The sequence below is a fragment of the Diplotaxodon limnothrissa genome, linkage group LG7 (genome assembly GCF_057381915.1).
Source record: "Diplotaxodon limnothrissa isolate DT_005_m linkage group LG7, D_limnothrissa_male_GT1.1, whole genome shotgun sequence".
NCBI lineage: Eukaryota > Metazoa > Chordata > Actinopteri > Cichliformes > Cichlidae > Diplotaxodon > Diplotaxodon limnothrissa.
In genome coordinates, this window is record NC_140602.1 from 38,034,290 (window position 1) to 38,048,069 (window position 13,780).

Genomic DNA, 13,780 nt, shown 5'->3' on the forward strand with positions numbered 1-13,780 from the left:
AAGGCCATTGTAAGATGCTTTAAATGCTCATTATTTAAATACACCTCTTACACTACAATGTTATCAAAAATATGAATATTTCCATGCTGAATGTTTTAAGCAGTTTCATATTTTTCACAGTACCAATGCAATAATACCACTCAATTTCTCACTCTCTCTTAACCTGACAAGTTGACATGCACACTGCGGTGCCCACAAAACCCTGCTTTCTCTCACACAATCAATCACTCACGTAGTCATGGTGCTGTATCTTGCTGTCATGCTACAGCATTGTTCCAGTTTTATTCCATTGTTATCTTTTCATAAGGATCCATCCTCAGCGTTTCTGCAATTTTCCCATTTGACATATTTTTCTACATTTTATATCAAAGTCGAAATTGCAGTGCAATGACAACATTAGAACTTCATATCCACACCTACTACAAAATGCACACAGTTAGAAGGAAGCATGATTTAACTCATGGTCATTAAAATGGGTGGAGGCTGAAAATTTGGCCTAATTGAAGCAGTAATAATTTAGGGCAATCTTGAATCAGGCCTGTTCCCTGTTCTGCTTTTTAAAAGATAAACAATACCAGGCTAAATCCAGTGACGTGTGAATAGTATAACATCTACATATTTACAGTGCAATAGAAGTGGTTTAAAAGATAGGAAGGTGTAGTTTGAGTTTACAGTGCTACAGTGTACCAGTCATAAACTGAAATGCCTGCGTAAAATACGTTTCTCGTAAAATAGGTTGCTCCTATGGCAACGTCTTAAGTTACAAGGCACCTTGTGACTTTCTTTTTAAACAGCTGAATCGCTTGTATGTCTGTTGTTGTGCAGCTGTAACATCTATGCTTGTGTGGGCTGAACAGAAAAAAGAAATCTTTTAATAAAATAGATACAGATCAGTGTCATTGTGTTGGTGTATTTTGCTGATTGACCTTGGAGGTTTACCTTCAGGTAGAACTGTAAGAGTGAAAACTGAGGTTTATCATTGTGATAGAAGCTGAGCACGGAAACTTCAGCACAGCAGCCATGTATCAAAAATATGACTGACACAAAGACTTCCTTAGAGCTTAATCACAACCTTTTTTTCAAAGAAAGAAACATAAAGTTGGCATTCTTTGAGTTATAGAGCATGTGCCAGAATTTGACATTTATTATTCTAATATATGACGTTTATTATTCTAACCACTGTTTTAAAGGATTATTTATCATGTACCTAAAAGCTGCAATAAACAATGATTGATGCATTCTGGTGTAATGACAGTGTATTCTGTCTCATCCAGCAGTGTTGTATCAAACCAGAGAAAGCATTTTCTCTAATCTCTCCTATTTTGCATGACACAAATTGATGAGGACATCAACACATTTTGTGCTCTTGACAGAAAATTACAAGCAGAAAACAGTTCAGAATGGACCAAATTAGGTATTTTTACCCTCAGCTGGTCTTTCTTAGAAAGAAATATCGCAAGCACAATCATATTAAGCAGCAAGTTAAACAGCTTTTTTCTGCAAAGTAATAGGGAAACTTGGAGCCAGCTGTAGAAATATTTACAAAAGGTAAAATGTAATGCAAAAAAAACCTGAATTGATTTTAACTGACAAATTCAGTCTGCAGCCACAGTAGATGGCAATGTTGCTCTATCTTTGCTGAAACAGGCTAGAGCTCTTGAGACAGGGGTAAAATTCCAGTGGGCAGTAGATGGCAGTCTAGCTTCATTACTCTGTTGGATGGTTGATTTTGAAGACACTCTAGGGAATACCGAGAAATCCATCGTCAGACAAACAGGAAGACAATGGCAAAATGAAAATAATGACTTGACCAGAGATGGCAGTCTTGCCACAGGGTTGGCTCAGACTAAGCAGAATCTGAGGAAGGAATGGAAACAATGGGGTGTCAGAAGGATAAAATGGGAATGAAGGTTGGAGGTCGGACAGAAGGGCAGATTGTGTGAACGACAGAGATTAAAGGGGCTGGAACACATGAGACGGAGTGGATAGGAACAGACGGCTAGTTTCATACAGATGAGGATGCAGTGAGGGATGGGTGGGCAAATTTGTAGGCTCCTACCATGGCCTTGGACCACTTTATCCATAGACTTGCACGTGAATTCAGTGTAATTTAGTTATTAATGCCTGTTGATAACATTGTAGGATCATATTTGTGTGACATTCACAATCTATGAGACTTTTGTCCAGGTGGCATGCTAAATTATTTAACAAAAACAAACCAGTCACTGTGCAAATGTGCAATAAATAGCTACAGTATGCTCGTCATCCACACGCCAGCACCCCCTGTTTCTTCCTGCAAGCCACCTCCACACTCACTTTGAGCAGATTTCATGCACACTAATGCATAATGTTTTCGTGTACATTATAAATCATTTGCATACAGACAGTGGACAGAGGACAAAAAAACAAGAGGCTAAAAGCAATGATAACTTGCTCAGCTTGTTTTTCATGATGCGACTCGCATGAATTACTAAGCCCCTGGCACCTATTTCATTTCCAAGAATGGAACATACTGGCAGCATTGTGCAATTAACCAAATGACCCCTTAATCATGTCATCTTGCTGTCTGTATATCACTGACAGAAACAGGCAAATCTGACTGTTCATTTCAGCCTTATCACCCAAAGCAAAATATAATGGAAACCTAATGACGTGTATAAAATATTCTTATATTCTAGGCCATTGTATTAAGCATAGGCATGTCCTAAATAGAGATAGTCCTATGTTCATCACCATTGTGAGAGAAATAAAACAAATAAAACATCAAACATCAGCAATTCAGCGTTGCAAATGAATCCTTGTGATGTATATTTTTGTTATAATATAGATAATCACTTTCCCCACAATGAATTGTAGTTAAACAATGGCAATAAATACACATTGATGAAGGAAGTAGCCTTCTTGTTTGTGTGCACAGTGTCCTAAAGCTGGTCATTAATTTTCATTAAGTGCTGTCAGTAAGGACCATTAACCAGGCTAGAGAATAATCACCTCCCTAGAGAGCTGACCTGTTTATGGCACAGGTAAGAGTTAATAGAAACAGTCCACCTTGGTGACACAACGCTCATAATGCACACACCATGGTAAGCATTCTGTAATCATTCATTTTCATTTAGGCTATTCACTTTGCATTATCAAAGGAAAACACCCCTCTGAAGGGCCAAACACTTTTGGCAATTTATTTCTCGATTATGACACTGTAGTACCACTTTGGAATTTCCTTATGAAATTTAAGCCTCACTAATCAAATATTCTTTTCCAAAAGGGGAGATAAGCTCAAGTTGCTCAATGCTCAATTTAAGCAAATAAATATTGCATAGCTCTCTTTACTCCATCATGTATCAAACGATCGAGGCAGATCACCCACTTTAGATGTGCTGTGTGTTTTCTGTATTTGCTACCCAACTAAATGGTGTAATGAACTTCCAGATCACAATGTGTGTTTACTAAGTTAACTAAGTAAAATAAATTATTATTCAAGCAGAAGCAGCTAGTTTCTTTCAGGCAAATAAATGCCTTTAGTCAGGGCCGGCCCGTGGCATAGGCCGTATAGGCAAATGCTAAGGGCGCCGTCCATCAGGGGGCGCCACGCCAGTGCCACAAATGTTGAAAAAAAAAAAAGTTGGTACTATTATTTCTAAATACAAAAAATAATCCCACGTTAATTAAAATGCAAAGTAAAGCTTATTTAATAGAAATATTATTTGTTACAACATTACACTACACTGCTGATGTAGGGGGGCGCCACCTAAAATCTTGCCTAGGGCGCCAGATTGGTTAGGGCCGTTTCTGCCTTTAGTCATACAGTATGCTCTCTTTCTGGCTCATCAAAAAAGAGATTTTCATTATTCTGTTTAAATCCAACAAAAAACTTTGCTAATGGAAATCCAATGCAGTGCTTAAGGGTTAACGTGCTATTCACTTAATATTTTTTTCTATTTAGTCTAACACCCTTAAAAAAGTTAGCTACCTAGAATCTGAGAAAATCACTATTTAATAAATGTTGTTTCTCCTTAAAACTAATCCAAAAATTAGCTCGTAGACATTAATACAAACAAACAACAACAAAAAAGATTTTCATGGATGGATTGTAGTGTAAGGTTTAGGATTTTAAGGCTTTACAAAGCCTTGATCAGATACATTACCTTTTAAACATTTTAGAAATGTAAGTGTTATCACTTTTTATTTTTATTTTCTTTACAAATCAAACTTTTTTCCCTTCAAATGTTAGTTACACTTTAAAAATGTCTTTACATTTGTCTGTGTTTTTATGTTTTTTTTTTCAATCATTATTTTTGTTTCTGCACTGAGTTAGAAAAAGATGACTCATATTTGTGTGCATTATTCATTCATCCATTATTATCATTCATTAGAGTTATATTGCTTACATTGCTGTCAATCAAACCACGCCCACTCAGTCCTAATGAAGAGGAATGACTGATATTATGTGTGTTCTATTAAGTGTAATACCAAGTTCTGCTTGTGCCAGTCAAAAAAAAGCATGTTAACTAACACTAACCCAGATGCCCAGCTATAATTCATGTGAATTCCTAGAGATGAAAACAGCTCCTCTTTGTACTTTTATCTCTGTTGTCTGTCCCTGATGATAATACATGCAGCAGCATGCAGTCAAAGTGTGATAGAGCTCAAGTGCAGCATTATCAGCATGCAGTTTTCACAAGAGAACTTTGGTATCATGATAAAGCAGCTATCATTACAACCAATCAGCTTTTTAATCTTAACAAAGTTGGAGTTGATCAGAATAATAGCCCACTTGACAGCTGGGATCTTTATAGTTGCAGAAAATTCAGAGACCGGATCTGAAGGATTATATTTGCTACTTTCTTCTCACAAGTCTGTGCATGGATTATCATGTGTATATGACATGCTCTCCAAGTAATTTGGTGAGGGTTGAAAAACGGATTTAGGATTAGATCGTCTAAATCTGCTCCATATCTGCCATATGGAGGCTATGTCTATCCATTATCCATCAATGTGTCAAAGACTGTGCAAAGGAGCATTTGTCCATAGAAGGCCAGCCACTTGGTTTGATACAAGTGAAAAGTGATGTATGATTGCCTTAGCAAAGCTATCACTCTCAGTCTACCAGATGGCTTTGGCCTAGGGACATCACAACCATATTAGACCTTTATTTCTTCATACTCTAAGGGTTTCACCTCTGTGTTACTATCTTAGTCTGGCCTTACTTGTTGATAAGTGACCTCCCTGCCGTCATTCCTTATTTGAGCAAACTAACATTGGCACAATCCTCTCCTGCTCCATGGTTAATGGCAAGTTATCCCCATAGCGGCAAAACATTAAAAAAGTGACTGGAATGCAATCATGTCTGGAGGGAGAAGCAGAGAAGAGCTGGGACTGGCTGAAATGAAGACTGCAACGACCTTTGTCAGTATCTCTGCAGAATACATGACATGTGTGGATGGCCTATTGTGTTTAGGTACACGTAGTGGGTGAAAAAATAAAACAGAATTCTGGAAGACTATTTTAAATAAAATGAAAATAAACAAACAAAAATATTATAAATTAAAGACAGAGTACACTCTGTACACATTGCCAGACGATCACAACCCACAAACACACATTTAGATTAACCGTTTTCCATATTACAAAACACAAATGTTGGGTAGCATTGGGTTGTTACTGAAAGTATGGAGCTATTCATCACCAACCTTAATGTAGCTGTTATTAGACTTGTAGTCAAGACCGCCTAATCCAAGACCAAGACAAGACCGAGTCGAGACGAGACCAAGACCAAGACCGAGACAAAAAAAGTCTTTAAACTGCAGCCAGATGCTATTCTATATACATATGCAGGACACCTTAAACTAGTTTTTTAATTAAGCAGCAAGGCGGAACAAAGTCGGGCCTGTATCAAGACACAGGGACTAAACCCCAATTCAACCAGACCCAGAACTGATCCAGAATTAAAACAGGACTACAACAGTTCAAAATCAGGACTACTGAGGACTTAACCAAGACAGAACCAGAATCAGAACTAGATGATAGTAGCACTAAAAATCATCATAGACCTGCACTACACTTATTTTTTAATTCTACCAAAGTACAATATTTAGATTCAGAAAAGTTTATATAATTATTTAGCCTTGTTGTGCAAACAAGCCTGCATAACTTAATACATATAGAATTTGAAAAGTAACAAATGATATCTAAAAAGAAACACTAGGTACTAGATACATGTTCTGATGAGTTTTGGCAAACAACAATTTGACTAACATGTCTGTCTCACCTGCTCTTGTTCCATCTCTGTTCTGTCCTCATTCTCCTCCATCTCCCTCTCTGTTCCTCTCTCTCCCTCTTTGTGCTGACAAGCAAGCCAAACACCAACATCATCAAATATACAGTTGAAACCAGATATGTATTACTCTTCAGATAAAAACACAAACACTTTTTTAATTGTAACATCAAATCAGACTAAATGTTTATTTTTTTAGATTGATAAAAATAAAAAACATATTTGTTAACTTTAAGAGTAAAGAGAGAAATTGTCTGTATTTCTTAATTGCAAATGGCACCAAATTGTATTCAAAATTGAGCCACACTTATGGAGCTCCACAATTCTTTTCCTGGTGTTTTGGTTGACATCTCTTGATTTTCCCATGTCAAAGAAACAGGCTCTGTGTTTTTCCTTATATGCATCCACAGGTGTGCCACCAATTTACTCACATGGACTCTACTAACCTATCAGAAGCTTCTTCAGCTCAGAATGGAATCGTCGTTTTCTTATTAATTAACAATAAACTTAGTGTACATGTACTCCTAAATTTGATGAAAGTGATAAAAAATAGACAGCTCTGTCTCTCTTTATTCTGACATTTAACTAATTCAAAAGATATTTCAATATTTATTTAACCAAAACAAAACAAGTTTACTCTAAACTGATGTTGTACAGTAAAAAAAATGTTTTCCCTAAAGTGTATGTAAATATCTGGTTTCAACTGTGAATATACTGCTGTGTATTGAAATTCCTCTTGTTTTGCATAGATATACTGAACAACATCCAAAGCATAATATATAAAATAACATCTACCTGAGTTTTTTCTTTGAAAGAAGCTCCTTATGTCCTTGTGTTCATCAGTCACAATTGAAACCGATTTAGAGAGTTTGTTTAGCTGTGGAGGGTAACAACTGAAAATATGAAATGTAAGCTAAGACTCTCTAAAAAAATCAGCATTGCTGTTCGGCTTTTTATTTATCCATTTGTTGATTCACTCGAAGAGCAAGTAACGCAACCAAGTGATCAGTTTGATATCAATCTTTTGTGATACACCCGTCATATTTACATTATTAGTTCAGTACGCATGATTTGCTTTGGTACCTGGTCAAACTTATGCTCTCCTCTGTCTGCAGCAAACTCGCAGGCAGCAGCTTCTCCCCCCTCGCTCACATGGGTGCTGTGCTCAGTCGCCTAGTGCCTGAGCTCGGATCATACCAAAATTAGGGGGAATTTACGACGGTGCGCTCTGTGCTTCGTGTGTTGTTTTTGTTTTATACAGTTGTCAGTCAGGCATCTAACTAACAAATTACACTCCAAAATACCCCATGCTTCTGAAAAAATGACCCGGGCTTAAGCCCAGTAAGCCACCCCACCCCCCACCCCCCGCTCCGCTGATGGTTGACTCCAAATCTCCCGAACACTATGTCGATTTGAGAACGCAAGACCGAAACAGCGAGACCAAGACCGAGACCAAGACAAAAGTCCGTCGAGACCAAGACGAGACCAAGACCACGTAAACGTGGTCTCGAGACCAAGACCGGTCTCGAGACATCCAACTCTAGCTGTTATTACCAAAAAAGAAGATGCAATACATAAATTACCAAAGACTCGATTGAAGGCTAATAATATAAATTCCACTCAAATTAATACAAAAATACTATATATACTAGCTGTGATTGAAAAGTGGTAGACATGTTACTGACAAGGAACATTTTTTGTGGACATAACATTGCGCTGCCAGCTGAGGAATGCATATGTATTACTTGCTCAGCATCTTTCTCAGTGGTGTTGCTGTTGAAACTAGTTTTACTCAACAGACTGTTTCGAGTCCTTCATCAGCTGATGCAAATGTTTGGCCTCACTTACTGGACTTGCAACTGAACCTAACATCTGTTTCAGGTCCTCTGTCATATATAGATTCTAACTTAATAATCTCTTTTTGTATGTCCTGTCTAATTTATTTATTTATGTTCTGTCTAATATCCTATTTTAGCATTGCACTAGCTTTCTGGGATATTTTATCCTGTGCTAGTTTATTTATTTTACTGAGCCATTTGGTCTTATCTTCCTTTGTGTTATCTAATCTTATCTTAAAGCGGTGATTTATATACTGTAAATTCCAATGATGGCAGGAGGCAACACAGTAAAGCTGTTTTGAAAAGCTAAGCACCATGCGCTTGAGAATTGCAGAGGATCTTTCAGTTTAACTCTGAATACTATCTGCCACGGACGTGTTTTAGCACTTACCAGGGCACATTGCTGTGGTAAGTTTTGCTGGAGGGCTAACTATCCCTGGCAGGTTTGCTCAAAATAATAACATAGGACTTTCACTCAGAGTATTTAAAGGTCATACAAATTCATACAGCTATGTTTGGTATTAGGATATACTGTAGCTTACATATGGTAAAGCACTTTCCCTATCATACTGGCACTGTTATAACTCCAGGGCTGTTGCTTTTAGCCTGTACAATCTATTTTAACACTTCTGACTTTTCTACACATTACTTTTTCCTGTTCCATTTTAAAATATGCCGCTCTCCTGCCAGTTGATCGTGTGCAATTGTCTATCCTGCCAACACCGTCTCTTTTGTCTCAGTGCCCTCATAGCTAAATTGGAAAACCCTGGGTTGACTTATCAAGTTGATAAGACCACTTAGAGGAATTGCCAATGTTAAGGAAGGTGAAGACAAAGATATTCTGGGTATGTCAAAGTTGCTTCATAGTATAGGGCCCAGATATAACTCTGTAGGTATTCCAGACAGGAAAAGCCACTGATTATGTTTTTAGAGTGTAAAATCTATTGCCACTAAAACGTGTAGGTGTGGTTGATCTGGCAAAAAAGTTGAGTCATCAGATTAGCTCTGTGACTGGTGACAGGTTGGAAAAAATATAGGTGATGGGGATTATATTTGAACCAGTGATCTGCAACCAAAAACACCTTAAGCACCTTTTTCAAATTGAAGCTAGAAACAAGATGACAGCTTGGCATTTTTGTTTTAGGAAGAAATAATTATCCAAAAGATTAAAGTTTGTACAGTGTTAGCATGTGCTAAGGTTCAATTAATTATTAGTTGTTTCCACTTCGGGGGTTTATACCAACAGATGGCCATCCATTAATATTTATGAAGCTTCTACTTATCACATGCTTAAGTTGGAACTGAATCATTATCATAACAGAGTTCCCCTATTAACACACAAATACATGGTTATAATGCATATTAACAAATTTCTGTGATTTCTTGACTTTTGAGAAGGAACCCCAGGTATCTTCTAAATTTTCTAAGCCACTAATTCTATAATGTTGAAAATTGCAATGGTTGGAAAATAAATTGAAATGAAATTTTAAATAAAATACTGTTTTAATTTTTTCAAATTAATACCTCAAGAGTATTATACAATTGAGAAAAAACAATTACGCAGTTGATGTGTTGTGTTTGGCCACCCACGAACAAATCCTATGTAGGCTATGAAGCACATTGCTTCCACTCCAGCATGGCAGGTGGCATTAATGCAGAAGATGACTCTCTCTAAATCAGAAAACTTACCAAGATATTCCTATACTTCCCCTTAAGCTGAGCGGAATTAGTTTTGATTATAGAAACTATATGTATTTTGGTTTCTTTAATTAGATGGGATTGTGTAAGTGTGTGTGTGTATGTGTGTGTTTGTGCAGCTGTATTCAAGCAGCGATTTAGTAGTGACGTTTGCATGCAACTTTTAGGAATATCACTTCTGATGTAATTTTAGCAAAATGGGAATGCTATTTACTCTACTTACTTACTTTCAAATTATTAACTGAAGCATTCTGAGTGATTATTTTCTCACTTATTTTTCACTTTGTCATCATAAGATGTAATATTATCTACAGCTACTCTTAGTACCATTGATGTTAAGTTAGACTCTTTTTCTCCAATTGATCTTTCTGAGTTAACTTCAATAATTACTTCCTCCAAACCATCAACGTGTTTTTTAGACCCCATTCCTACAAAACTGCTCAAAGAAGTCCTGCCATTAATTAATTCTTCAATCTCAAATATGATCAACCTATCTCTAATAATCGGCTATGTACCACAGGCCTTCAAGCTGGCTGTAGTTAAACCTTTACTCAAAAAGCATCTCTAGACCCAGCAGTCTTAGCTAATTATAGGCCAATCTCCAACCTTCCTTTCATATCAAAAATCCTTGAAAGAGTAGTTGTCAAGCAGCTAACAGATCATCTGCAAAGGAATGGCTTATTTGAGTCAGGTTTCAGTCAGGTTTCAGAGCTCATCACAGCACAGAAACAGCTTTAGTGAAGGTTACAAAAGATCTTCTTATGGCCTCTGACAGTGGACTCATCTCTGTGCTTGTCCTGCTAGACCTTAGTGCAGCGTTCGATACTGTTGACCATAATATCCTATTAGAGCGATTAGAACATGCTATAGGTATTACAGGTACTGTGCTGCAGTGGTTTGTATCATATCTATCTAATAGACTCCAATTAGTGCATGTAAATGGAGAGTCCTCTTCACACACTGAGGTTAATTATGGAGTTCCACAGGGTTCAATGCTAGGACCAATTCTGTTTACATTATACATGCTTCCCTTAGGCAGCATCATTAGAAGACATAGCATACATTTTCACTGCTATGCAGATGACACCCAGCTCTATCTATCTATGAAGCCAGATAGCACACAGTGCAGGAATGCCTTAAAGACATAAAGACCTGGATGGCCGCTAACTTTCTGCTTCTTAATTCAGATAAGACTGAGGTTATTGTACTCGGCCCTGAAAAGCTTAGAAATATGGTATCTAACCAGATTCTTACTCTGGATGGCATTACCTCGGCCTCCAGTAACACTGTGAGGAACCTGGGAGTCATTTTTGACCAGGATATATCCTTCAACGCACATATTAAACAAATATGTAAGACTGCGTTCTTCCATTTGTGCAACATCTCTAAAATTAGAAATATCCTGTCTCAGAGTGACGCTGAAAAACTAGTTCATGCATTTATTACTTCCAGGCTGGACTACTGTAATTCATTATTATCAGGATGTCCAAAAAACTCACTGAAAAGCCTTCAGCTAATCCAAAATGCTGCAGCAAGAGTACTGACAGGGACTAGAAAGAGAGAGCATATTTCTCCTGTTTTGGCTTCCCTTCATTGGCTTCCTGTTAAATCCAGAATTGAATTCAAAATCCTGCTCCTCACATACAAGGTCTTAAATAATCAGGCCCCATCTTATCTTAATGACCTTGTAGTACCATATCACCCTTTTAGAGCACTTCGCTCTCGCACTGCAGGCCTACTTGTTGTTCCTAGAGTATTTAAAAGTAGAATGGGAGGGAGAGTCTTCAGTTTTCAGGCCCCTCTTCTGTGGAACCAGCTTCCAGTTTGGATTCGGGAGACAGACACTATCTCTACTTTTAAGATTAGGCTTAAAACTTTCCTTTTTGCTAAAGCATATAGTTAGGGCTGGACCAGGTGACCCTGAATCCTCCCTTAGTTATGCTGCAATAGACGTAGGCTGCCGGGGGATTCCCATGATGCATTGAGTTTTTCCTTTCCAGTCACCTTCCTCACTCACTATGTATTAACAGACCTCTCTGCATTGAATCATATCTGTTATTAACCTCTGTCTCTCTTCCACAGCATGTCTTTTATCCTGTTTTCCTTCTCTCACCCTAACCGGTCGCAGCAGGTGGCCGCCCCTCCCTGAGCCTGGTTCTGCCGGAGGTTTCTTCCTGTTAAAAGGGAGTTTTTCCTTCCCACTGTTGCCAAAGTGCTTGCTCATAGGGGGTCATATGATTGTTGGGTTTTTCTCTGTATCTATGAAGCGCCTTGAGGTGACTTTTGTTGTGATAAGATAAGATAAGATAAGATAACCTTTATTAGTCCCACACGTGGGAAATTTGTTTTGGCGCTATATAAATAAAATTGAATTGAATTGAATGATATGAAAAAGGTGTTTGGCCAATTATTCTAATTAAGAGCAACCCATCATCATTACACACAGTACCAGATTTTAACAATGAATGATTAATTAAACCACAAACTTCTCAAAATGTTGACTTAAAAAAAGACTTGAAAACAAATTTAAAAAAAATGTTTATGAAAAAAATTGCAAATTGATATCACTGATGTGCAAATGACCATCAATGACTGACACCAAACCCACAATCTAATCAACCCATTAAATCAAATCAAATCAAATCAAATCAAATCACTTTTATTGTCACATCACATGTGCAGGTACATTGGTACAGCACATGTGAGTGAAATTCTTGTGTGCGAGCTTCACAAGCAACAGAGTTGTGCAAAATACAATAATGTAAACAAGCAAAATACAAGAATTGGCTACATCTGAAACTAATAAATATATGTACAATATATAATAGTATATGCATTTCTGGATGTGTATACTAAATATTTTTCTACGTGTGTGTGTGTGTGTGTGTGTGTGTGTGTACACATATTTTACAAATTAAATAGAGTAAACAATAAATAAAATATATAAAAATATACAGAGTTGAGACATGTGCAAAACAGTGGCATTACTGTACAGTATGGAGTGCATAATGTTGAAGTTCCAGTAGTGAAGGTGAGGTGTCTATGACGTGTTCAGCAGTCTGATGGCCTGGTGGAAGAAGCTGTCTCTCAGTCTGCTGGTACGGGACCGGATGCTGCAGAACCTCCTTCCTGATGGAAGTAGTCTGAACAGTTTATGGCTGGGGTGACTGGAGTCCTTGATGATCCTCCCCGCTTTCCTCAGGCACCGCTTCCTGTAGATGTCTTGGAGGGAGGGAAGCTCACCTCCAATTATCCGTTCAGAGCACCGCACTACTCGCTGGAGAGCTTTGCAGTTGTAGGCGGTGCTGTTGCCATACCAGGTGGTGATGCATCCAGTGAGGATGCTCTCAGTGGCACAATGATAGAAGGTCCTGAGGATGCGGGGGCTCATGCCGAATCTTTTCAGTCTCCTGAGAAAGAAGAGGCGCTGCTGCGCCTTCTTCACTGTTTTGTTTGTGTGTACTGACCACGTAAGATCCTCAGCCAGATGTACACCAAGGAACCGGAAGCTGCTCACTCTCTCCACAGCAGCGCCGTTGATGGTGATGGGGGTGTGTACTTCTCTGCACCTCCTGAAGTCCACTATCAACTCCTTTGTCTTTGCGACGTTGAGGGTGAGATGGTTGTCTTGACACCAGTGGGTCAGGGCGCTGACCTCCTCCCTGTAAGCCGTCTCATCACCATTGGTGATAAGACCCACCACTGTAGTATCGTCCGCAAACTTCACAATGATGTTGGAGTTGTTAGTGGCCGTGCAGTCGTAGGTGTAGAGTGAGTATAGGAGAGGGCTCATTAGCTCAACAGAGAGGAAAAAAATGCACACCTCTCCCTGGGGAATTAAGTGGGATTAGTTATTTACATTTTTTCACATGCTCCCCTCTTCTTGCTGTGTGTAATTACTGTCTATTTTTCAGATTGACATTGCGACCACTGTGACCGTAAAAGGGATACACCTTTAGTTATTTAACAA